Source organism: Papio anubis, chromosome 11 (genome assembly GCF_008728515.1).
Source record: "Papio anubis isolate 15944 chromosome 11, Panubis1.0, whole genome shotgun sequence".
In the NCBI taxonomy this organism is placed as follows: Eukaryota; Metazoa; Chordata; class Mammalia; order Primates; family Cercopithecidae; genus Papio; species Papio anubis.
In genome coordinates this window covers 37,852,101-37,874,209 of record NC_044986.1, presented here as the reverse complement: position 1 = coordinate 37,874,209, position 22,109 = coordinate 37,852,101, and the positions used below count along the sequence as shown (strand labels likewise).

Genomic DNA, 22,109 nt, shown 5'->3' with positions numbered 1-22,109 from the left:
AAAGTGAGAAAAACATTGTTGTATGAATATAAGATAAACCACCCCAGTTAAGTACAGGCTCTGGATGAAGTATTTCTATTACAAATTACAGAGTTGGGACAGAAGCAATGTAGACTGTTGATGGAGTATCTTGAGGGGAGTTTGCATACTGGATATGTAAATTATTATTATTATATTCTTCCATCTTGGGGAATTTGTTTAACCTGTATCATTTGCATTTTTCTTATTTGCAAAATGAGACTAAAACAGTACAGTTCTTACCATATGTAATCTTTGAGAGTATTAAATGAAAAAATTATGTGGAGTGCCTACTACAGTGCTTGTCATAAAGAAGGTTGCAGTGGATGTGGCAACACTTTCCTCCATCAACCCCCACCCCCAAATTCCTTTCAGTTATGAAAATTCTGAAACACTGTAACTTTACCTGTATATTTATTGAATATCTACTTTTCCAAAAGTAGAACATGTGAAGAATTCTTGATTTTTCCTTGGAGATACCTTTGCAAGTTAGAGGAAGATATTAGTGCCTGTCTTCCTTGGTTTAGTTTTAATTCAAAAGAAAGATATGATTGAGAAGGTAGGAGAAATGACTGACTAATTCATTTAGGTATTAATAGTCCTAAAAGAGGGAACTATAAGGAAACCAGACACATAGCCTCAATTTTTTTTTTTTTTTTTTTTAAACGGAGTCTTGCTCTGTCGCCCAGGCTGGAGTGCAGTGGCTGGATCTCAGCTCACTGCAAACTCCGGCTCCCGGGTTTACGCCATTCTCCTGCCTCAGCCTCCCGAGTAGCTGGGACTACAGGCACCCGCCACCTCGCCCGGCTAGTTTTTTTTGTATTTTTTAGTAGAGACGGGGTTTCACCAGGTTAGCCAGGATGGTCTCGATCTCCTGACCTCGTGATCCGCCTGTCTCGGCCTCCCAAAGTGCTGGGATTACAGACTTGAGCCACCACGCCTGGCCGCCTCAATTTTTTAATAAGGCAGATTTAAAAATAAATATGTGCATAAATAAAATTTTAAAACAAAACCAGAAAAATGATAGATGAATTTTCATGATCAAATTTACTAAAAAGAATATGGCTTTAAAAGATGAGTCTAGGCCAGGCACAGTGGCTCACGCCTGTAATCCCAGCACTTTGGGAGGTTGAGGTGGGTGGATCATTTGAGGTCAGGAGTTCGAGACCAGCCTGGCCAACATGGTGAAACCCCATCTCTACTAAAAATACAAAAATTAGCTGGGTATGGTGGTTGGCGCCTGTAATCCCAGCTACTTTGCAGGCTGAGGCAGGAGAATCGCTTGAACATGGGAGGTGGAGGGTGGAGGTTGCAGTGAGCTGAGATTTGTGCCACAGTACTGCAGCCTGGGCGACAAAGTGAGACTCTGTCAAAACAAAAAAAAAAAAAGAAGAGGAAGAAAAGCGAGTCTAAAAAAGAAACAACTAAATGAGAAATCTGATTATACAATCATAAATAATCATAATGGATGAGAAAAGTGAAAAGCAGTTAAAACACTTATTTGATCAGAGGAACTTTACGAGGAGGCCAGAAAGTAGGGTGAGTTTAATTTTCTTATATATTGTTTTCTCTATTTTCTAAAAATTTCTATGGTGACTATGGCTTTTATAAAATAAACAGCTTTCCTCCAAGGATTTGTACAATAGAGAAAGGGATGGCAAGTAATTGAGAAGAATGTTTAGAAGCTAGGATAATTCTTTTAAAAGTAGTATCGCTTGGACTAAATATCTGCTGGCGATGAGGCATGGAGGAAAAAATGCTAAAGATAACAAAAGTTATTTTGGTTACAGTTCAGTGCAAGAACATGAACAGGAAGAGGGATGCACAGTGATCATGGATGATGCAAAGGAATTGGAACCTCTGAACTTCTGTTTTGCTTCCATCTAGAAAAATGGAGTTCAATCAGTACAAAGTAAAACATACACAATTAAGAAGTCATTGAAATGGATGAGAATTTATTGAGAGCCCTTGACTTTTCTAAATGAGTTTAAAGAATTTTAGAGAGATATGCTCTTTAAATTATTGGAATTGGTAATCTAAATAGTAAAAGATGAAAGAGAATGTATCCAGGAAACTCCGTATGAGTTGATACTTGGCAAAGTCTTAAATAAATATGGAAGATTTGTTAGCACCTAAAAAAGAAAGCTCCAGTCACTGGAAACTGGCTTGCATTTATTGAATCAACTTACATCAAATTACTCTAATTTGTGAAATATTTAGAAGGGCTCTAGGGTTAAGAAATTTTGGCAGTCTCTCAAATTCATAGAAACAGTGTACAGTTGACCCTTGCACAACACAGGTTTGAATTATATGGGTCCACTTTGAAACAATTGGAAAAACTCAAAGATGAACCATATAGCCTAGAAATATTGAAAAAAATTAGGTAAAAGGTATGCCATGAATGCACAAAATATATGTAGATATTAATCTATTCTATCATTACTACCACGAAATATACAAAAATCTATTATAAAAAGTTAACATTTATCAAAGCTAACACAATTACAGACCATGCATGACACCACTTAACAGTTGAGAGAAATTTAAACAAATATAAAGATGCAGTGTTAAGTCATAACTGCATAAAATTAACTGCAGTACATACCGTACTACTGTAATAATTTTGTAGCCACTTCCTCTTGCTATTACAGTGAGCTCAGGTGTTGTAAGTATCTGCCTAGAATGCCACAAATTGCATATTGCAGTAAAAATGATCTCTCATGGTTCTCAAGTATTTTGAGTATTTTTCATTGTGTTTAGTGCAACACTGTAAACTTTGAATAACACCATAGGACCCATGCAAAGTACCATGAGTGATATTGGAAGTGCTCTCAAGAAGCAGAGAAAAGTCATGACTGATGACATTACAAGAAAAAGTTGAATTGCTTGATATGAACTGTGGGTTGAGGTCTTCAGCTGTGGTTGCTCACCACTTCAGACAGATGGGGATCTTGCGAATTTACCATATTGATAAATACAGTACAGGACTATAATGTATTTTCTCTTCTTTATGATTTTCTTAATAACATTTTCTTTTACGTAACTTACTTTATTATAAGTATAATCTTTTATGTAGCATATAATACATGTAAAATAGAAAATATGTGTAAATTGACTGTGTATGTTATTGGTCAACAGACTGTTAGTTAAGTTTTTGAGGAGTCAAAAGTTACATGCAGATTTTCAACTCCATGGAGGTCAGTACCCCCAACTTCTATGTTGTTCAAGGGCTAACCGAAGTTTATTTCATCAAGAGTTTAAAAATGGCCCTTCTGCGCAGTCACGCCGAGCCAGCGCCTGGGCCTGGAACAGGGCCGTAGTCCCCCAGCTTCACCCACCACCTCTCTACCATGGACCCCCGCAAAGTGAACGAGCTTCGGGCCTTTGTGAAAATGTGTAAGCAGGATCCGAGCGTTCTGCACACCGAGGAAATGTGCTTCCTGAGAGAGTGGGTGGAGAGCATGGGGAGTAAAGTACCACCTGCTACTCAGAAAGCTAAATCAGAAGAAAATACCAAGGAAGAAAAACCTGATAGTAAGAAGGTGGAGGAAGACTTAAAGGCAGACGAACCATCAAGTGAGGAAAGTGATCTAGAAATTGATAAAGAAGGTGTGATTGAACCAGACACTGATTCTCCTCAAGAAATGGGAGATGAAAATGCAGAGATAACGGAGGAGATGATGGATCAGGCAAATGATAAAAAAGTGGCTGCTATTGAAGCCCTAAATGATGGTGAACTCCAGAAAGCCATCGACTTATTCACAGATGCCATCAAGCTGAATCCTCGCTTGGCCATTTTGTATGCCAAGAGGGCCAGTGTCTTCGTCAAATTACAGAAGCCAAATGCTGCTATCCGAGACTGTGACAGAGCCATTGAGATAAATCCTGATTCAGCTCAGCCTTACAAGTGGCGAGGGAAAGCACACAGACTTCTAGGCCACTGGGAAGAAGCAGCCCATGATCTTGCCCTTGCCTGTAAACTGGATTATGATGAAGATGCTAGTGCAATGCTGAAAGAAGTTCAACCTAGGGCACAGAAAATTGCAGAACATCGGAGAAAGTATGAGCGAAAACGTGAAGAGCGAGAGATCAAAGAAAGAATAGAACGAGTTAAGAAGGCTCGAGAAGGGCATGAGAGAGCCCAGAGGGAGGAAGAAGCCAGACGACAGTCAGGAGCTCAGTATGGCTCTTTTCCAGGTGGCTTTCCTGGTAGTTTTCCCGGAGGAATGCTTGGAATGGGAGGGGCCATGCCTGGAATGGCTGGAATGCCTGGACTCAATGAAATTCTTAGTGATCCAGAGGTTCTTGCAGCCATGCAGGATCCAGAAGTTATGGTGGCCTTCCAGGATGTGGCTCAGAACCCAGCAAATATGTTAAAATACCAGAGCAACCCAAAGGTTATGAATCTCATCAGTAAATTGTCAGCCAAATTTGGAGGTCAAGCTTAATGTCCTTCTGATAAATAAAGCCCTTGCTGAAGGAAAAGCAACCTAGATCACCTTATGGATGTCGCAATAATACAAACCAGTGTACCTCTGACCTTCTCATTAAGAGAGCTGGGGTGCTTTGAAGATAATCCCTACCCCTCTCCCCCAAATTCAGCTGAAGCATTTTACAGTGGTTTGCCATTAGGGTATTCATTCAGATCATGTTTTCCTACTAGGAATTACAAACTTTAAACACTTTTTAAATATTCAAAATATTTAAAACAAATTTAAAGGGTCTGTTAATTCTTATATTTTTCTTTACTAATCATTTTGGATTTTTTTTCTTTGAATTGGGCAGGGAAGATATGTATGGAAGATTATTGCTCTAATTTGAGTGAAATAAAAGTTATTAGTGCGAGGCAAACATAACTCATTTGAGGATAAAAAAAAAGAGTTTAAAAATGTTTTTTAGTTGTAGAAATTTTCAAACAAATACAAGATGAAGAGAATAATATAATAAACCATTATATACCCATTACCCATCATCACAAACTATCAATAGTCAGATTTTTTTTTGTTTCATCTGTCACTTTTCTCCCAACCATACCTTTTTGTTGTTATTGGACTATTCTAAGCAAATCTCAGACATTATATCATTTTACTTGTGAGTACTTCAGTATGAAAAAAATGTATAGCAGAGTCTTTCATGATATGTTTAAAGATGAGTTGGAGAAATAGAGATTGGATAAGAATGAACTAAAAGGATTGGTACTAACATGAACCATGGCCAAATCATGTTGATAAATAGTTTGAAATCTTCCTTAAAGAAAGGTGGTAGGGAAATATCCACAAGATTCTGTCCTTGTTGTTGTCTTACATGGCACGATTTATCAATGACATGGGACCGAAAATTTAGAAAGCATGCTTAGCAGATTTGCTAACAGTACATAGCTTTTAGTGAGACTGCAATGTATTACATAAAAGGGTCAAGTATCATCAGGCTGGAAAAACGAGCTGAAACTGTAGGTTGACATTTAACTGATACACACAAGGTGAGATTCCTGACTTGGAGGTAGTTCATGTGAAGATCTGTAGGTTTTACCAGACCATAGCCCTCAGTATGAGTATCTAAAATGATGAGTCATATTTAAACAGTGTTAATTAATGTTTAGTTTCCAGATGAAGGGCTATAATAACTTCACTATTATCTGCTGTATTCAGTTCAGAGCAATGTATTTTGAGAGGGACATTACAAACTGAAGGGCATCTAGTGGAGGGTAATTAAGGTGACATAAAATCTGAAAATCATGATATGTGAAGAATGGTAAATGGAGCTTGAGCTATTTAGCCTGAAGAATAGGGGACTTGAGGATGGGGTCTATATACTGGCAACCCTTGAGGACTTGAAAAACAAATTTTTAATGAAGTAAACAAATTCTAACTTGCTTTGTAGCTTTGAGCTGGGATCAGAGAGTGGAAGTTAGAATGAAACAGAACTTGGGTCGAGATAGATTGCTAACAGTTAGACATGTCTGGCAATGGCTTGGACTATGTAGATTTGCACTTCTGTCCCATCAGTGGAGAATTTTACTGCAGAGGGTAAATACCCGTCTTTTAAACAGGATTGCCACTTGGAAGGAGTTGGACTAAGTCAGAGGTTCGCAAGGGGAGAACCTTGGCTGTACATTAGAATCACCTGGCAGGAGGTGGGGGTGTTAAAAATGAACAGTGCCTGGTCCCCATGCCAGAGATTCTGATGCAATTGCCCCAGGCAGGACTACAGAAAGTCCCAGGGAACTCCAGAGTGCATGAACTCTAAGGATCCTTTCAACTTTGAGATTTTTTTTTTTGGTCCGAAAAAAAGAAATCGTGTTCATGGGGGTTATTTTAGAAGCCAGCATGGTGGAAAACCTGAAGATGACAGTGAAGTCAGGTACAAAACTGAGCTCAGGGGAGGAAAGAGAATTGCTTGAGACTAAAAGTGCCAGAGCTTACCAGGAGACAGCGCAGCTTAGAGGAGAGGGTGCCTTGCATACTTAAAAAAAACATCGGCCGGGCGCGGTGGCTCAAGCCTGTAATCCCAGCACTTTGGGAGGCCGAGACGGGCGGATCACGAGGTCAGGAGATCGAGACCATCCTGGCTAACACGGTGAAACCCCGTCTCTATTAAGAAATACAAAAAAAAACTAGCCGGGCGAGGTGGCGGGCGCCTGTAGTCCCAGCTACTCGGGAGGCTGAGGCCGGAGAATGGCGTGAACCCGGGAGGCGGAGCTTGCAGTGAGCTGAGATCCGGCCACTGCACTCCAGCCTGGGCGACAGAGCGAGACTCCGTCTCAAAACAAAACAAAACAAAACAAAACAAAACAAAAACATCAAAAAAAGTGTGACTGAGTGGGAATGGTATGAGAAGAAAGCGCAGCTGAAGAAGATGGGAGTGTCCATCTGACAACCCACCCTGGTTTGCCTGGGACTGAGAGGTTTCTTGGGATGCAGCACTTTCAGTGTTAAAACCAGGACAATCCCAGGGAAACTGGGATGGTTGGTCACCCGAGTGCCCCATAGGCCCCTGTCAAAAGACGAAATTACAACAAATTTAGTTTAAACATCTCAATAGGCTTTATTGCAATTTTAGAATTGGACAACACTTCATTCCATAACATAGAGTAAGTGTTCCAATGAGTTGACCAGATGCGGCAGGCTTTCTAGACAGAGAAAGGGCTGAAGAAAGCAGAAACAAAGAACAAAAAGTAGATTGGTCATTTCAAAGTTACTTTCATTGTGGGGATAGGGAGATAGAAAGATGGAAAGATAACTGATTGGTTAACATCAGGTTACTCTGTTGTAAGAATTAAAAGAGGGAACTTCATGATTGCCAATTGAAGACTGAAACTGGCCTGTTGAGAAATTAGGCTGTTGCCTCTCTCTCCTGATTTCACAGAAGGCCAGATAACAAACTCAAGGTTTGGAGAAGCAGAATCTTAGATAAGTGACTCTATTTTGGTTTTTAGTCTGGTCTGTTGGGGCCTAGTGCAGGAGTTTAGTCCAAAACAGTGGCCTCCTATAATTTTTGTTTAACACCCAGCAATGAAGGCAACACGGTAAACCATTTGTTATCCTAGTCACTCTTCCTGCAGAATAAAGATGTGCTCTGCATTCATCTGAATTCATGGCTTTGGTGTGCGTAACTGCAAAGGCTGAAATGTCTCGTTCACTCTGGCTATGTATTCCAATCATAGTACCATGCTTGTGTGCCCAGCATCTTGCCAGGGTACTGGTCTTGGGCTTACTATGCTTTCTTTGGGGTGCCTTGGGATTCCTTACATCATTGTTTCCTCCCAACACCAGCTGAAACCTCCTAAAATGATTTTGAAGCTTGTTTCTTTGAATAGCTTCTTAGCAATTTCCTCACTGCTATTTCAGTTCCCCTCCCACCATTGTGTTAAACAGTCCCAAAAGCAATTTCATTAAACTGGCTGACTTCAAGGGTGGTGAACTAGAACTGCTTCTAAAAAGCAGGCTAATAGTGACTGAGGGAATTGTCTAATAAGGAATAGACTGGAGGCCTGCTGCCCCTACATAATCTCTTTCTTATAAAAAGAGAAGTATGGATGAGATATGTTGAGTGGTTTATAAAAAAAATAATGCAGGGAAAATCCCCCTAAAATTATGGGGAAAAGGCCCCTGGTTGGGCTTTAAGTATAGAAAATAACTTGGGTAGTCTTCACCCACTGTATCCCTAAAAGGCCTTACACTTGCTCTTCACTCTCTTTCTCCCCCTCTCATCCACCATTAATTAGGGGGTTACTTATGTGTTTTATGAATTAAAGCAGTGGTTCTCAAAGTGTAGTCCCTGAACCTGCAGCAGAGCATCACCTAGCAACTTGTTAGAAATGCAGATGCCCTGGCCTCACCTCAGACTTACTGAATCAGAAACTCTGAGGATGGGGTCAAGCAATTGTAATAAGCCTTCCCGGTGATTCTGATGCAGGTTGTTGGTTAAGAATTGGATTAGAGAAACCATGTCTTTAGAAGGTTCTTTAAAGGAGAAGTTGTCCAGGGCCTCCCCTCTGACATGGGGCTGAACAGGAAAGCAGCAAGCAGAAGAAATTTCAGAACTAACCACTGAGCCCTGGTGGGTGGTGGTTTGACATTTACGTGACAAGACAGTTAATGTGACAGGAGAGAAAAATGAACAGAGAATTGTGAAATCAAATAGGATCAGAATGATGTCACAGTGGTCAATCCAATTAATTCATATCATTACAAAACCAGAAAGTCACTAATGACTGTAATTTCTAATATATATCTGCATAAAAGGGCATTGTATGATATGAATTGGATTTTTAAGTATACTGTATTTTGTTTCATTTTGGAGATATAGCTTTTAGTAAAAACATGTCTAGTAGGTTCTGGTCAATCCTTAATCGAAGCTCTATATTGACAGGAAAATAGAAACTCATTGAATTTTTAAAAGATGATTTGGTTACTACAGTTTTTTTTTTTTTTTTTTAAATTAATTTATTATTATTATACTGTAAGTTGTAGGGTACATGTGCATAACGTGCAGGTTTGTTACATATGTATACTTGTGCCTTGTTGGTGTGCTGCACCCATCAACTCGTCATTTACATCAGGTATAACTCCCAATGCAATCCCTCCCCCCTCCCCCCTCCCCATGATAGGCCCCGGTGTGTGATGTTCCCCTTCCCGAGTCCAAGTGATCTCATTGTTCAGTTCCCACCTATGAGTGAGAACATGCGGTGTTTGGTTTTCTGTTCTTGTGATAGTTTGCTAAGAATGATGGATTCCAGCTGCATCCATGTCCCTACAAAGGACACAAACTCATCCTTTTTGATGGCTGCATAGTATTCCATGGTGTATATGTGCCACATTTTCTTAATCCAATCTGTCACTGATGGACATTTGGGTTGATTCCAAGTCTTTGCTATTGTGAATAGTGCTGCAATAAACATACGTGTGCATGTGTCTTTAGAGCAGCATAATTTATAATCCTTTGGGTGTATACCCAGTAATGGGATTGCTGGGTCATATGGTACATCTAGTTCTAGATCCTTGAGGAATCGCCATACTGTTTTCCATAATGGTTGAACTAGTTTACAATCCCACCAACAGTGTAAAAGTGTTCCTATTTCTCCACATCCTCTCCAGCACCTGTTGTTTCCTGACTTTTTAATGATCGCCATTCTAACTGGTGTGAGATGGTATCTCATTGTGGTTTTGATTTGCATTTCTCTGATGGCCAGTGATGATGAGCATTTTTTCATGTGTCTGTTGGCTGTACGAATGTCTTCTTTTGAGAAATGTCTATTCATATCCTTTGCCCACTTTTTGATGGGGTTGTTTGTTTTTTTCTTGTAAATTTGTTTGAGTTCTTTGTAGGTTCTGGATATTAGCCCTTTGTCAGATGAGTAGATTGCAAAAATTTTCTCCCATTCTGTAGGTTGCCTGTTCACTCTGATGGTAGTTTCTTTTGCTGTGCAGAAGCTCTTTAGTTTAATGAGATCCCATTTGTCAATTTTGGCTTTTGCTGCCGTTGCTTTTGGTGTTTTAGACATGAAGTCTTTGCCCATGCCTATGTCCTGAATGGTACTACCTAGGTTTTCCTCTAGGATTTTTATGGTATTAGGTCTAACATTTAAGTCTCTAATCCATCTTGAATTAATTTTCGTATAAGGAGTAAGGAAAGGATCCAGTTTCAGCTTTCTACTTATGGCTAGCCAATTTTCCCAGCACCATTTATTAAATAGGGAATCCTTTCCCCATTTCTTGTTTCTCTCAGGTTTGTCAAAGATCAGATGGCTGTAGATGTGTGGTATTATTTCTGAGGACTCTGTTCTGTTCCATTGGTCTATATCTCTGTTTTGGTACCAGCACCATGCTGTTTTGGTTACTGTAGCCTTGTAGTATAGTTTGAAGTCAGGTAGCGTGATGCCTCCAGCTTTGTTCTTTTGACTTAGGATTGTCTTGGAGATGCGGGCTCTTTTTTGGTTCCATATGAACTTTAAAGCAGTTTTTTCCAATTCTGTGAAGAAACTCATTGGTAGCTTGATGGGGATGGCATTGAATCTATAAATTACCTTGGGCAGTATGGCCATTTTCACGATATTGATTCTTCCTATCCATGAGCATGGTATGTTCTTCCATTTGTTTGTGTCCTCTTTTATTTCACTGAGCAGTGGTTTGTAGTTCTCCTTGAAGAGGTCCTTTACATCCCTTGTAAGTTGGATTCCTAGGTATTTTATTCTCTTTGAAGCAATTGTGAATGGAAGTTCATTCATGATTTGGCTCTGTGTTTGTCTGTTATTGGTGTATAAGAATGCTTGTGATTTTTGCACATTAATTTTGTATCCTGAGACTTTGCTGAAGTTGCTTATCAGCTTAAGGAGATTTTGGGCTGAGACAATGGGGTTTTCTAAATATACAATCATGTCATCTGCAAACAGGGACAATTTGACTTCTTCTTTTCCTAACTGAATACCCCTGATTTCTTTCTCTTGCCTAATTGCCCTAGCCAGAACTTCCAACACTATGTTGAATAGGAGTGGTGAGAGAGGGCATCCCTGTCTTGTGCCAGTTTTCAAAGGGAATTTTTCCAGTTTTTGCCCATTCAGTATGATATTGGCTGTGGGTTTGTCATAAATAGCTCTTATTATTTTGAGGTACGTTCCATCAATACCGAATTTATTGAGCGTTTTTAGCATGAAGGGCTGTTGAATTTTGTCAAAAGCCTTTTCTGCATCTATTGAGATAATCATGTGGTTCTTGTCTTTGGTTCTGTTTATATGCTGGATTATGTTTATTGATTTGCGAATGTTGAACCAGCCTTGCATCCCAGGGATGAAGCCCACTTGATCATGGTGGATAAGCTTTTTGATGTGTTGCTGAATCCGGTTTGCCAGTATTTTATTGAGGATTTTTGCATCGATGTTCATCAGGGATATTGGTCTAAAATTCTCTTTTTTTGTTGTATCTCTGCCAGGCTTTGGTATCAGGATGATGTTGGCCTCATAAAATGAGTTAGGGAGGATTCCCTCTTTTTCTATTGATTGGAATAGTTTCAGAAGGAATGGTACCAACTCCTCCTTGTACCTCTGGTAGAATTCAGCTGTGAATCCATCTGGTCCTGGACTTTTTTTGGTTGGTAGGCTATTAATTGTTGCCTCAATTTCAGAGCCTGCTATTGGTCTATTCAGGGATTCAACTTCTTCCTGGTTTAGTCTTGGAAGAGTGTAAGTGTCCAGGAAATTATCCATTTCTTCTAGGTTTTCCAGTTTATTTGCGTAGAGGTGTTTATAGTATTCTCTGATGGTAGTTTGTATTTCTGTGGGGTCGGTGGTGATATCCCCTTTATCATTTTTAATTGCGTCGATTTGATTCTTCTCTCTTTTCTTCTTTATTAGTCTTGCTAGTGGTCTGTCAATTTTGTTGATCTTTTCAAAAAACCAACTCCTGGATTCATTGATTTTTTGGAGGGTTTTTTGTGTCTCTATCTCCTTCAGTTCTGCTCTGATCTTAGTTATTTCTAGCCTTCAGCTAGCTTTCGAATGTGTTTGCTCTTGCTTCTCTAGTTCTTTTAATTGCGATGTTAGAGTGTCAATTTTAGATCTTTCCTGCTTTCTCTTGTGGGCATTTAGTGCTATAAATTTCCCTGTACACACTGCTTTAAATGTGTCCCAGAGATTCTGGTATGTTGTATCTTTGTTCTCATTGGTTTCAAAGAACATCTTTATTTCTGCCTTCATTTTGTTATGTACCCAGTAGTCATTCAGGAGCAGGTTGTTCAGTTTCCATGTAGTTGAGCGGTTTTGATTGAGTTTCTTAGTCCTGAGTTCTAGTTTGATTGCACTGTGGTCTGAGAGACAGTTTGTTATAATTTCTGTTCTTGTACATTTGCTGAGGAGTGCTTTACTTCCAATTACGTGGTCAATTTTGGAATAAGTACGATGTGGTGCTGAGAAGAATGTATATTCTGTTGATTTGGGGTGGAGAGTTCTATAGATGTCTATTAGGTCTGCTTGCTGCAGAGATGAGTTCAATTCCTGGATATCCTTGTTAACTTTCTGTCTCGTTGATCTGTCTAATGTTGACAGTGGAGTCTTGAAGTCTCCCATTATTATTGTATGGGAGTGTAAGTCTCTTTGTAAGTCTCTAAGGACTTGCTTTATGAATCTGGGTGCTCCTGTATTGGGTGCATATATATTTAGGATAGTTAGCTCTTCCTGTTGAATTGATCCCTTTACCATTATGTAATGGCCTTCTTTGTCTCTTTTGATCTTTGATGGTTTAAAGTCTGTTTTATCAGAGACTAGTATTGCAACCCCCGCTTTTTTTTGTTCTCCATTTGCTTGGTAAATCTTCCTCCATCCCTTTATTTTGAGCCTATGTATGTCTCTGCGTGTGAGATGGGTCTCCTGAATACAGCAGACTGATGGGTCTTGACTCTTTATCCAGTTTGCCAGTCTGTGTCTCTTAATTGGAGCATTTAGTCCATTTACATTTAAGGTTAAGATTGTTATGTGTGAACTTGATCCTGCCATTATGATATTAACTGGTTATTTTGCTCATTAGTTGATATAGTTTCTTCCTAGCCTCGATGGTCTTTACATTTTGGCATGTTTTTGAGATGGCTGGTACCGGTTGTTCCTTTCCATGTTTAGTACTTCCTTCAGGGTCTCTTGTAAGGCAGGCCTAGTGGTGACAAAATCTCTAAGCATTTGCTTATCTGTAAAGGATTTTATTTCTCCTTCACTTATGAAACTTAGTTTGGCTGGATATGAAATTCTGGGTTTAAAATTCTTTTCTTTAAGAATGTTGAATATTGGCCCCCACTCTCTTCTGGCTTGTAGAGTTTCTGCCGAGAGATCTGCTGTGAGTCTGATGGGCTTCCCTTTGTGGGTAACCCGACCTTTCTCTCTGGCTGCCCTTAAGATTTTTTCCTTCATTTCAACTTTGGTGAATCTGGCAATTATGTGTCTTGGAGTTGCTCTTCTCGAGGAGTATCTTTGTGGCGTTCTTTGTATTTCCTGGATTTGAATGTTGGCCTGCCCTACTAGGTTGGGGAAGTTCTCCTGGATGATATCCTGAAGAGTGTTTTCCAACTTGGTTCCATTTTCCCCCTCACTTTCAGGCACCCCAATCAGACGTAGATTTGGTCTTTTTACATAATCCCATACTTCTTGCAGGCTTTGTTCATTTCTTTTTCTTCTTTTTTCTTTTGGTTTCTCTTCTCGCTTCATTTCATTCATTTGATCCTCAATCGCTGATACTCTTTCTTCCAGTTGATCGAGTTGGTTACTGAAGCTTGTGCATTTGTCACGTATTTCTCGTGTCATGGTTTTCATCTCTTTCATTTCGTTTATGACCTTCTCTGCATTAATTACTCTAGCCATCAATTCTTCCACTTTTTTTTCAAGATTTTTAGTTTCTTTGCGCTGGGTACGTAATTCCTCCTTTAGCTCTGAGAAATTTGATGGACTGAAGCCTTCTTCTCTCATCTCGTCAAAGTCATTCTCTGTCCAGCTTTGATCCGTTGCTGGCGATGAGCTGCGCTCCTTTGCCGGGGGAGATGCGCTCTTGTTTTTTGAATTTCCAGCTTTTCTGCCCTGCTTTTTCCCCATCTTTGTGGTTTTATCTGCCTCTGGTCTTTGATGATGGTGATGTACTGATGGGGTTTTGGTGTAGGTGTCCTTCCTGTTTGATAGTTTTCCTTCTAACAGTCAGGACCCTCAGCTGTAGGTCTGTTGGAGATTGCTTGAGGTCCACTCCAGACCCTGTTTGCCTGGGTATCAGCAGCAGAGACTCAGTTGAAAATGCCGAAATCACCGGTCTTCTGTGTCGCTGGCGCTGGGAGTTGAAGACTGGAGCTGCTCCTATTCGGCCATCTTCACTTCATGTACTACAGTTTTATTATTATTATTTTTTAGAGTTCTGTGGCAAAGAATCACAGAGGCCAAAAATGTGAAAAAAAGTCATATGGTTTAATGATCTTTGTAATCATAACCCTATCAACCATAGCAAAAACAATAATCATAAGTACAGTTGCCATTTATCCAGTGCCTACTCTGTGCAGACACTGCTAAGTGCTCAGTACGAGGGATGAAGTCATAGATAAGCAGCAGACATGGTCCTTGCCCTCCTACCCAGTGATTTCCAACCCTGGCTGCACATGGCACCAGGGAGCCATTAAAAAATGTCAGTGCCCAGGCCCCCCAACCCCCAAGGGATTCTGATTTAAGTACTTTGAGATGGGACCCCAGAGTTGGCATTTTTACAAAGGTCTCCAGTGAATCTAATGTATACATCCGGAATTGAGGACTGCTCTGGTGAAAGACTTACACATGTAGACAGTTCATTATAACAGCCTTAAGTGCTATGAAGAAAAAGCTCAGAGTGCTGTGAAGGGCACCAGTTAGTGTGGGGTTCAGGGTAGGATTTTTTGAGGCATCGTTGAGGAAGTGACTTTCTGCTGGGATCTAGAAGGGTAAATAGAAAATAGCTAAGCAAAGAGGATGGGAAGAAAATGTTCCAGGCAGAGTACATAAATTGTGCTAGGGCTCTGGGCGGGGACAGCGTAGTGAAGTGAGGGCTGAAAGGGGGCAAACAGTGAAGGAAATGTGGTGATTAGAGAAGCTGGAGACCCAGGGAGGGGCCAGAACATACACAACATATGGGCTAGATAAAGGATTGTGTTCTTTCTTATGAAAGTAATGGGAAGCTATGAAGTATTCTAAGTAACTAGTGGACAATGTGATCATATAGACCCTTTGAAAAGATTACTCTGGCTGTAGCTGGAAAGCAGATTGGTGATAGGTAAGAGTGGATGCAGGGGGACCAGTTAGGAGTCTTCTGTGGGAGGGCATGATGATGGGACTAAGAAGACACTAGAGTGATGGAGAGGGTTACATGGCATCAGAATCTTTGGGAGGTTCTAAGACTTGGTACAAAGTCTCAGGGACATTTGCTGAATTAGTGAGTTGCTTGGATATAAAGGGTGAGGGTGGGAAAGGAGTACAGGATGATGCCACTGTTCGTGGTGTCAGTAACTGGATGAGTGGTGATGTTCACTGAACTATGTGAATGTTGAGTTATGGAAAGCCAGAGGAGAAACAGTTTTGCAGAGGAAAGGAGAGCATGAATTCTGTTTGGGCACAATAGGTTTAAGGTGCCTGTGAGATATCCAAGCTAAAAGGTGAAGGAGGCAGCAGAAAGTTCAATAATACATATGTCTGAACCAAATATAGACTATTTCCTACCTATGGACAGTAACTAAGACCATGGAGTCCGGTGAGGTCACTGTAATCATTTTTTCATGCAGAGCTCACTATATCTTCACATCAACTTACCTAAATAAGTTACATCTTTAAAATTTTATCTAGAACATGAAAATTTAGACAGGTTAAATAACTTGCCTAGGTCATGCAGCTAGTAAGAGGCAGGGTTGAGATTCCATTTCGCAGGATATGCATGGGTACCTAGTCATACTGCATTTCCTTAATCGGAATGACTGATTCTCAGATACAATGGAGAATTAACCATGTTTGCTAAGGAATGACCGGTGACCAGCTGAGTGTATATTTTCTTCCATTATAAACATGGCATTTGAGTCTACTATTCTTGGAAAGTCAGTGAAAAAATATCCCATGGAGTTTATGATTAAGCTCTGAGATCCAGATTTTGGGTTTACTGCCCAAACATCTGTCCCCTTGCTTCCTAGAAAACACGCAAACTGAAGTTGAGGTTGCCTGGAAGGCTTACTAAAAATAGTGAGAATCATGGAATTGAGAAGTTAAAACACATTTGAAGTAGTCAAATATATACCTCCACTTTTTTGATGGAAAACATTGTGCACTAAAAGTCTAAATCCATTTCAGCCATTCAACTGACATATGTAACACTGCTATAGGCCAGACCCTTTGCTGGACTCTGGAGAGGCACACCTTGTTCTTAAGGGGCTCTGTCTCATAGTGGAGACTGACACAAGTTAAAGGCTATTATAGCATTGTGAGAAGGGTGCTATGAGAGGATTGCCAAGGAGGGTATTTCATCCATCATTAGAGAAGGGGAAAGCCTTTCTCAGAAAGACTTCCTGGAAGTAATAACACATAAACTAACTATTTAAGCCTCAATTTCCTCATAAGGTAGAGTGAGTTAGATAAATAAGAGAGGAAAGAATACTGTTTCAGGTACAAGAAAGAAACAGGAACATTTTACCATAAGGCAGGAGGATAGGAAAAAAAGACCCCATTTAGAGACCAACACCTTAAACTATACATGGGTTGTGTGGTTAGATGGTTAGCATGGTCTTTAAATTGTTGCTGAAGAGTTTGGCTTTTGAGGGACATAGAGGCATAATTGAAGAACTTCATACTGGTTAGGGCCACATACTGAGGTCTGCATTTTTAGGATGACTATGTTAGCTTTTAAGTAGATGATGGGTTGGAAGGGGAAGCACCTAGAGGTGGGGAGGCCTCTACAGAAGTTATTGTAGGAGTCTAGGGAAGAAATACAGAGAGAAATGGGCTGGGCATGGTGGCTTACACTGGTAATCCCAATTACTTGGGAGGCTATGGAAGGAGGGTCACTTGAGGCCAGGAGTTTGAGACCAGCCTGGGCAGCATATTGAGACCCTGTCTCTACAAAAAAATTAGCCAGGTGCGATGGTGCACACCCATAATCCCTAGCTACTCAGGAGGCTGAGATAAGAGAATCACTTGAGTCCAGGAGTTCAAGGCTGTAGTGAGCTATAATTATGCCACTGCACTTCAGCCTGGGTGACAGAGCAAGACTCTATCTGAAAAAAACCCAAAAACAAAGTAAGGAGATAAACAAATAGATTTGAGAGGTATTTAGTGGGTGGAATCAACAAAACTTGGAGATTGGAGGGAGAAGAGGGAATATAGAGGGACTTAGAGGGAAAGTGGTGATCTTTACGGAGCCGATTATGTAAAAAGATTAATTTAGAGTGGGTAAAAAGTTAAATTTTAGACATGGTGAGTTTGGCTGTAAAACATCCAAGCAGATATGTCCAGTAGATGACTAGCATTATAAATCTTGAGCTCAAGAGAAAGGTCTAGGCTGGAAATACAGATCAGGGAATCATGGCCATAAAGACTGGGGACTTGTCATCCTAGAGGTTAGGAAGTTATCCTCATAGAGATTAGGGCATTGTGTTAGTCTGTTTGCATTCTATAAAGGAATGCCTGAGACTGGGTAATTTATAAAGAAAAGAGGTTTATTTGGCTCACGGTCCTGCAGGTACAACCTGTAACATGGTGCTTGCACACAAGCAGCATAGTGCCAACATCTGCTTCTGGTGAGGGCCTCAGGAAGCTTACAATCATGGCAGAAGGCAATGGGCATATCACATGGTGAGAGAGGGAGCAAGAGAGAAAGGAGGAGGTACCAGGCTCTTTTAAACAACCAGCTCTTGTGTGAACTAACAGAATAAGAACTCGCTCATTACTATGGAGAGGACACCATGCCATTCATGAGGGATCCACCCCTGTGACGCAAAAACTTGCCACTAGGTCCACCTTCAACATTGGAGGTCACATTTTAACATGATTATTTGGAGGAGGAAAACATCCAGACTGTATCAAGCATCATCCCCATAGAAAGTAGGATATCATCCCATAGAGGTTGGGGAGTTGACCTCATAGAGATTAAGGACTTGCCATCCCCATAGTGAGTAGGGAGTCATCACCATTCAGTTGGCATATATATATAAAATGAGATGAACCAACATCCCAAGATGGAACACTGTGGATCATTCATATTTAAAGGGTATGGTGTAAAAGAGAAGCTGGCAAAGTAGGGGAAGTAGGATGGTTACTGGAAGAACCTGGTGTCATGGGAGCCAGGAAAAGAGAGTGCTTATGTACTGAGATGTCAAATGTCAAATTGCACATGAAATGTAGATACTAAGATGTGTCCACTGGATTTGGCACTATGAGGTTGTTGGTGATATTTGTGTGAACAGCTTTAGTGGAATGGGGGCAGGAACCAGATGCAGTGGGTTGAGCAAGTGGGTTGTAGGGAGGTGGAATTTAGAAAGGCACTTATTGCCAGGAGAATTAAAAAAAAAAACCAAGTTAGAGCAAGTCAAGTAATAAGAACTGGTGTGGCATGGATCAGCTCTCTGGGAATGCTGGGGGGAGAGAACTGAAGGGGAGAGAAGTGGAATAAACACTATAAAAAGCTCTGAGAAGAGAGGATGTGGCTTCACCCCACCCAATCCTGAGAGAATGGGTGGAGGGTGGGCCTAATATTGTCTTGGTTATCCAAATATTGTCTTTACTAGCTATCCTTTCCCTAAAGATGGGACAAGCCATTCCCAGAGGTCAGTACTAGGCAACAAGACCTTCCCAGAAGGTGGGGTAAAATTTTCCTTTTTAACTCATGTGTTCCCAAGAGTCTTTGGGTTTTTAGGAATTTCTATAAAGAATTTCAAATATTTTACAAGTAATTTCCAAGTACCATAATATATTCTTCCTTCAGTTTGGTATCCCAAGCTTTTGTTAAGGTGGAGACACATTTTCCTCCACTCAGAACATTATTGTAACTCTGAAGGAGAAAAGGTATATGGAGTTACTGTTGTCTGCATTGACCTTCCTTCTGTGGCTGCACCACTCCTACTTCTGTGAATCTGAGCAAATAAGAAAACAGACCACCTGTGTGTGAGCAAGAAGCACACATATTTTGCTGAATATGTGGTTTCAGTGGTCTTCACATTGCTTCTGTGTTCTATAGGTAGCCCAGGTTTTATACAGACAGACAATCTATTTCGCCTGATGGAATGAAAAGAATGAGAATCATGTGAAACCAAACATATAAGAGATGGGTGTCTAAGGCATAATACCCATTTAGGGATTACCAATGATCAGCTCATTTTTTTAACTTTTAAGTTCAGGGGTACATGTGCAGGTCTGTTATATATGTAAACTTGTGTCATGGGAGTTTATTGTACAGATTATTTTATCACCTGGGTATTAAGCCTAGTTTCCATTAGTTATTTTTCCTTATCCTCTCTCTCCTCCCACCTTCCACCCTCCTGGGTGTGTTATGCCACTTTATATGTCCATGTATTCTCATCATTTGGCTCTCACTTATAAGTGAGAATATGTGGCATTTGGTTTTCTGTTCCTGCATTAATTTGTAAAGGATAATGGCCTCCAGCTCCATCCCTGTTCCTGCAAAGGACATGATCTCACTCTTTTTTATGGCTGTGTGGTATTCCATGGTGTAGATGTACCAAGTTTTCTTTATTTGGTCTATGATTGATGGGCATTTAGGTTGATTCCATGTCTCTGCTGTTGTGAATAGTGCTGCAGTGAACACGTGTGCATGTGTCTTTATGATGGAATGATTTATATTCCTTTGGGTATATATCCAGTAATGGGATTTCTGGGTCAAATGTTATTTCTCTTTATGGGTCTTTAAGGAATCACTGAACTGTCTTCCAAAATGGTTAAACTAATTTACACTACACTAACAGTGTATAAGCATTCTTTTTTCTCCACAACCTTGCCAGCATCTGTTATTTTTTTACTTTTTAATGATAGCCATTCTGACTGGTGTGAGATGGTGTCTTATTGTGGTTTTGATTTGCATTTCTCTAATGATCAGTGATGTTGAGCTTTTTTAATATGATTGTTGGCCACATGTATGTTTTATTCTGAAGAGTGTCTGTTCATGTCCTTTGCCCACTTTTTAATGGGGTTATTTGTTTTTTTTTCTTGTAAATTTGTTTAAATTTCTTATGGATGCCAGATATTAGATCTTTGTTGGATGCATAAGTTGCAAAAATTTTCTCCCATTCTGTAGGTTGTCTGCTTACTCTGTTGATAGTTTATTTTGCTGTGTATTGGCGGAACTAGCTCCCAATATTTCAATGTAGGTTCTTTCTATTTTCCCTAAGTGTCAGCTGGTCTGAGAAATAAAGAGAAAGAATACAAAGAGAGAAATTTTACAGCTGGGCCTCTGGGGGTGTCATCACATATTGGTAGGACCATCATGGCAACTCCGAGCTGCAAAACCAGCAAGTTTTCCATAGGGATTTTGAAAGGGGAGGGGGTGTACGAACAGGGAGTAAGTCACAAAGATCATATGCTTCAGAGGGCAATAAAGGTCACAAGGCAAGGCAAAATTAGAATTACTGATGAGGGCCTATGTCCCGTTGTGCACCCATTGTCTTGATAAACATCTTAATGGGAAACAGGGTTCAAGAGCAGACAACCGGTTTGACTAGAATTTATCAGGCTGGAATTTCCCAATCCTAGTAAGCCTGAGGGTACTGCAGGAGACCAGGGCTTATTTCAGTCCTTATCTCAACTGCGTAAGACAGACACTCCCAGAGTGGCCGTCTACAAACCTACCCCCAGGAATGCATTCCTTCCCCAGGGTTACTCCTTGCTGGGAAAAGAATTCAGCGATGTTTCTCCTACTCACACATCCATCTATAGGCTTTCTGTAAGAAGAAAAATATGGCTCTATTCTGCCCGACCCTGCAGGCAGTCAGACTTTATAGTTATCTTTCCTCATTCCCTGAAAATTGCTGTTATTCTGTTCTTTTTCAGGGTGCACTGATTTCATATTGTTTAAACACACATGTTTTACAAACAATTTGTACAGTTAATGCAATCATCACAGGGTCCTGAGATGACATACATCCTCAGCTTATGAAGATGACGGGATTAAGAGATTAAAGTAAAGACAGGCATAAGAAATTATAAGAGTATTGATTGGGGAAGTGATAAATGTCCATGAAATCTTCACAATTTATGCTCACAGCTTGCAGTATAGACAGATGTATGAAATTATAAAAGTATTAATTTTGAGAACTGATAAAAGTCCATGAAATCGTCACAATTTATGTTCTTCTGCCTTGGCTCCAGCCGGTGCCTCTGTTCAGGGTCCCTGACTTCCCACAACAGCTGTGCAAAAGCTTTTTAGTTCCATTAGATCCCATTTGTCAATTTTTGCTTTTGTTGCTATTGTTTTTGGTGTCTTCCTCATGAAATCTTTGCCCATTCCTATGTCCGGAATGGTATTGTCTAGGTTGTCTTCCAGGGTTTTTATAGTTTTGGGTTTTACATTTAGGTCTTTAATCCATCCTGAGTTAACTTTTATATATGATATAAGGAAGGAGTCCAGCTTTAGTCTTATGCATATGTCTAGCCGTTTATCCCAGCACCATTTATTGAATAGGGAATCCTTTCCCCTGTTGTTTGTTTTTGTCAGGTTTATCCAGGATCAGGTGGCTGTAGATGTGTGGCCTTATTTCTGGGTCCTCTATTCTTTTTTTAAATTTATTTTTTATTTTTATTTATTTATTTTTGAGACAGAGATTTGTTGCCCAGGCTGGAGTGCAATGGCGTGATCTCCACTCGCTGCAACCTCCGCCTCTGGGTTCTCTATTCTGTTCCATTGGTCTCTGTGTCTGATTTTGTACCAGTACCATGCTGTTTTGGTTACTGTAGCCCTGTAGTATAGTTTGAGGTCAAATAGCGTGATGCCTCTAGCTTTGTTCTTTTTGCTTAGCATTGCCTTGGTTATTTGGGCTTTTTCTTGGTTCCATATGAATTTTAAAATAGTTTGTTCTAGTTCTGTGAAGAATCTCAATGGTAGTTTAATAAGAATAGCATT

At 40.2% G+C, this 22,109-nt stretch overlaps 1 protein-coding gene and 1 pseudogene across 12 annotated transcripts in view; both read left to right on the top strand.

Moving 5' to 3' along the window:
- The window catches only part of ENTPD1 (ectonucleoside triphosphate diphosphohydrolase 1), a 211,363-nt gene that overhangs the window by 96,022 nt on the left and 93,232 nt on the right, over positions 1–22,109 (top strand). The window lies entirely within an intron of this gene.
- LOC100997713 lies at positions 1,410–4,837 on the top strand (annotated as a pseudogene). Its single transcript, XR_161674.5, has one exon. The product of XR_161674.5 is annotated as a hsc70-interacting protein pseudogene (transcript).